The 5,254-nt window shown below is 33.3% G+C and overlaps 1 long non-coding RNA gene across 3 annotated transcripts; it reads left to right on the top strand.

Annotated features, from left to right (window-relative positions):
* Positions 1-28: 28 nt before the first annotated feature.
* LOC123905773 lies at positions 29-4,180 on the top strand. 3 transcript variants are annotated; one of them, XR_006808499.1, is made up of 7 exons: positions 29-1,246; positions 1,374-1,466; positions 2,251-2,334; positions 2,467-2,556; positions 2,749-2,784; positions 2,887-2,981; positions 3,736-4,180. It is a non-coding gene; the product is annotated as an uncharacterized LOC123905773 (long non-coding RNA). The 3 variants fall into 3 exon arrangements; XR_006808498.1 differs by having other exon boundaries at positions 37-1,246; positions 2,254-2,334; XR_006808500.1 differs by lacking the exon at positions 2,251-2,334 and having other exon boundaries at positions 32-1,246.
* Positions 4,181-5,254: the final 1,074 nt, after the last annotated feature.

Consider the following 5,254-nt stretch of genomic DNA (forward strand, 5'->3'; position numbering starts at 1 on the left):
TATTTATGTTTTAAGGCTTTATCTCATTGTTATCTCAGAACACGACACCGCTTCTCTACGGTGAAACCGCTCCCGATCTCGCTCCGATCTCCTTCACACTGCGACCTCGCTCCGATCTCATTCTCGCTGCAATCTCGCTCCGGTCTTGCTCCGTTCACGATCTCGCTCCGATATGGACTCGATTCTCTTCGTTGTATTTCTCCTTCTCTCTATAAATTGTTGTTCGTTTTCTATCCCTCTCATGGTTGTTATTCTTCGTTGAAATTTGATGTTCTCCTCTGTTTCTTCTCCGATTGTAGTGTATGTTAAATTTCGACACTCTAACTTAGTTCCTTTTCACTAATTGCGCTTTGGATTTGAACCCTATGAATTTCATGTTTAGGTTTTGCATAAATTGAATTCATTAGGTTTTGCAAAAATTGAATTTAGGTTACTGAATTTGTTCACCAAATTGACAATTAGGTTTTGCAAAATTTGAATTCAGGTTACTGAATTCACTTTACTTTATGCGATAGAATTAGATGATACTTATTGGATTGATTCTATGATTCACATTTCCGGTGGCTGGTATTTAGATGATACATAATTCTTATTCTTACAAAAAAACTTTGTGTTGAGATAATAATCCCTCTGTATATTGATTGTCACTTTCTTTATATATGTTCATAATGATTGCCTTTTTTCTAGTGTAGGTGATTTGTGATATGGTTTAGTAAGTTAACAAATGCAGCTTTTTTTCATAGTTTATTCATATAAACCTTAGCAGCTATGTCTTTTGATAAAAAATGAATTGAAAGTTAGACGAAAGTCTTACATAGCTTAGAGGTATGCATGCCTTAGTATGAATATACTTATGTAGTTATAACTTATGACAGTATATAGATAGCTATCCAATGTGTAATTTTCAGCGTTCAAAATAACACTTCTACAGTCAAGTCTTCATTGCAAACTACTTTATAGCTATACTTATTGTGAAGGGGTTATTTATATTTGATGGATTGTAATGAGTAGTGTACGGTGCCTGTAGTCTTTGATACTTTCAATTTGAAATTTGAGTTTCTTTTGTTTTTGTATGCTTAATTACTGTTTGGCAAATAAGCATGTGAAAATGCATTGCGGTGCATTGGTAATAATGATGTTCAAAAGCTTGGAAGAAGTGTTTTTCCTGAAAATTTGAAGGCTACTACTATCAGCGAGATTACTAGGCTCAGGAACGTTGCAATGACATCAATTACTTCACGCTTTGGTATATCTTCATCCGCTCCATTAAACATTCTTGCTAGTATTTTAGGTATTAATTCTACTAAATTAATTTCTCTAAAGTCAAAAGGAATGCCTCTAATCACCATTCCTCTGACCAAACTTGACCTCAGTGGTTGATGAACGGACTATCCAGATGCCGGTAAGTCTACAACAAGAGACAGATATTTTACTTCAGTGGTCAGATACCAAAGTAGAGAAAGCTGGTAAGTTCATTTACTGGTGTTTCTTGATTGTGGATGCCACATTTATCTTCTGCTAATTTGCTTCCTTAATATGTTTAATCATTTTAAGATGTTTGTTGAAAGTTAACTGCTTCTAACTTCTAAATTTAGATTTAGGTGATGAAAGTTACTTTTGTTTTACTTGTTTGACCAGATTATTCCAAAATAACTTGTTCAGGATATCACAGTTTTTAATGGTGTTCTGTAGTTTTATTTAATGTACTTATTTCATATCGATCATCTGTGTATCTATGTGTGAAAGTTAACTCTGGAAATCAGTTTCTCCTTGATGTGTTGTGATTTTTCATAGTAGAAATTGATGTGTTGTGACTTTTAAGGTACTATGTGTCAAGATTTTATTGGATTAAGTTATATATGAACTTTCCTTCTCTTTGGATCTGTGATATATCTTGTGCAACCTTTGGATTACGCTAGTAATATTTGTCACACTTCATATATATGTAATGGTACTCGGTTGAATTGCTTGTTTCTTCTTTTATTTGTTTATGGTTTTGTGAATCTGTGCAACCACATAAAATGTCTAGTACCTAGGGAAGGATAGGTGTGATCAAGTACAATAGTGAATTTATTTCTGTTTGTTTACTTCTGTTTACCTTAACACTACAACCTTGTCTTGTTTAGGTTCCTTGTATAAACGCATTACACAATGCTATATTTTTGTGACTATTTTGAAATGCTTATAGGGAAGGTTAGTGTCTTATGCTTTTAATGTTTATGCTCAACTTGCCTACAAATATGGCTATAGCAGATATTGTGGCTTCAAGTTTTCCTTTACAATAGCTCAAAATGGTGGCATAATTTTGTTGGAATGCGATCATATCAGATGCAGGTTGTTACTACCTTAATGTCACTATGATAATAATGTAGATTTTGTTGTTAGCATGACATATGCAATGTTATCCTTGTTAGAGAAACTAAATGTGGTCCAAGGAGATATCTTAAAATTCTTGTTTCGTGATAGGTTGACCTTCTACTGGAGGTTCTTAATATTGTGTCTGGTTTTGGTCCAACTTCTGGTTCAGCTCTTACCAGCCATATGGATGTTGACAAGGTACTCCTTCAAACACATGCTTGGTCTTTATGAATTCATTATTAGTTAACCTTGAGATTCAGTTAGGCTTGTTGATTCCTATAATTGGAATTTGGTTTGTTCTGGTTGAATTATTGTGTGTGTGTGTGTGCACGCACGCGTGCGCTTTTAAAAGGAAAAAAACTCATGCGCTTTTAATTGTTTCTTGAACAGGGTAGGTTGCTTAATTTGTATCTGTTATTGATCTAGGTAATTAGTGTTTGCTTGCTTTGGTTTACTATTTAATTACTAATCTTCTCATTAATGTGTATATATTACTTATGAACCATCTTTGCATATTGTGTTTGTCAGCGAGGAATCCGTCAAGATTCTTCTCCAAAGACTCTGGATATTGTCAATCTACTGCATAATAATACTGAACCATTCTGCCTCCACGTCGCAGAAAGGTATGGTTTTAAATTTATTGAAAAAACTTGGAACTTGCATCTGCAAATATGGTTTACTTTCTTGAAGTAAGGTAGAGTTAAGCATACAACCATGTTGATATTTGTTAGTTACCCAAGAAGAAGAGGTCATTATCATTCTTCATGGAGCTATAGGAAACAATTATTTTGATGTTCCACTCTTTTCTTATGAGGGAAAATTATATAGTCTCATTGAAATTTATATGAAACACGACACAATTTAAAAATACATAGTCTAGGGACTATACAACTATACATACTTGTATTGTTCTCAGATATGTAATTATACTCAATTGAATTGAACGGATTTATCAGATCTGTAATTATACTCAATTGAATTGAACGAATTTATTACTTTTCGTTGATCTCGCACTATACATAGGTTTAAGTTCTTTTCACATTCTTTTCACAAAACTCGTCTGGTACTTGGTGTTTTAGTTTTTGTTGGATGATCATTGGATCCAACTGAATGATTTATTTTTTGTCTGGTACTTAGTGATTTAATTTTTTCTTTTCACTCTTATCTTTCTGCTAGTCTTTTTTATTACTTCACTCATGTTTTTGTTTGATGTGGTTGAGTTATCTTGGGATTTTCCTGTTAATAAATTCAAAGTAACACATCTTATCTTGACTTATGCTTCACAACTATATATTTGCACAATACTTGAGTTTCTTCTCTGTGCTTTTTCTGAAAATCTATTTAAACAATGCTTATATTCCTTGTTTTGATTTGCAGGAAGTTGATTTGGTTAAGGACGACATCAAAATCATAGACATCCCTGTGCACTTGGTTAAGGTATATTCAACAATGGAGTTTCTTTATGATGTTTTTGTGTGTGTCTGTATTCAGCAATGGAGTTCATTTATGACTTGGGTCAATTCATGGAAAGGGGGACATATTGGTACTTCCTTTAACACTTAAAATCTTTGAAAATTTCCAAGTATAACATGCATATTTGCTTCATTTAATTTAGCTTTTTTCAAATTTGTAACGGATGATAATTAATTTATAATTAGCTCTGTTTTGGGCATGGCTTCATAATTAGCATTTTATAATTATAATTTTTTTTTCTAAAAAGCTTGAATTTAGCTTCGAAATCGCTAGGAAACATAAATTTTTTAACAATATTTAACTATGTATTTATTGGGAATTAGCTAGGATTCTCAATATATTAGTTGCAAATTAGCTAGGAAATTTTTTTATAGATGATTTGCCGCCCAATCCATGCTACGCCCATATGACAGCTAATTCACAACAAATCTGTAGCTAACTCTGTTTTACTAGAGATTAGCTACGCATTAGCTAAAAACGCCATCGTAGCTAATCCCGTTTTTTCTTGTAGTGTCGGCCCACGTACACCCCTATATTCACGCACCTATACCTTCCGAGCATTGTTAGGCCAAGGCAGATCTTGAAGAATCAGGCCGTGAAGGTTTTCCAACAAAAACATAACATAGAGATAGAACCACCCAAACTGATTTAAAATTAATGGCTAGGGCATCCAACAAAGCTTCTGGTTGAACCAGAAAATCTGTGCCTGTTCTGATCCAAACAAACCTTTCTCGGTTGAACCCGAACATCTTTCTTATTATCGTCGATCCAATTGCAACAACATGAATGAGGTCGCGTTATAGATCGTATTCCATTGACTGTCTCATCCATGTGTTGCGATCTGCAACCGAGACGACAAAAGCAACCACCATCATTTGTGGTAGCGGCCTTGACAACCCCATAAAAGGGTGTGGTGGTGTCTCAACAGTGATAGGGTTGATCGCACCACCAACTGTCTTGGTGACATGACGACGACCAATGTGATTCGCAATTGTGAAGGTAAGGTTTTGGACGTACGTAGTTGTGTGGCTTTGTGAGATGGAGGAGCTGTGCTAATTAGGAATTGTACATACGACGCTTGAGTTAGGTTTGTTGAAAAAATAAGCCTATCTAATTTTATTTTTATATCGACTAAACTTTCTATAATTTTTTTTTTGTATATAATATATATATATATATATATATATATATATATATATATATATATATATATATATATATATATATATATATATATATATATTTTTCTTTCTATTTTTAAGCACAGATTTATATATAATCTTATTATTGTTTTTGTTTTTTCCTATAATCTTGTTATTGATGATAAATATATTACCTAAACGGTAGGGGTGCTCAAATCCAAACCAATCCAAATAAAAACCGAAAACCGATCCAATAAAACCGAAAACCGCAAAAAATCGAA

Source organism: Trifolium pratense, linkage group LG2 (assembly GCF_020283565.1).
Source record: "Trifolium pratense cultivar HEN17-A07 linkage group LG2, ARS_RC_1.1, whole genome shotgun sequence".
NCBI classification, from domain to species: Eukaryota; Viridiplantae; Streptophyta; class Magnoliopsida; order Fabales; family Fabaceae; genus Trifolium; species Trifolium pratense.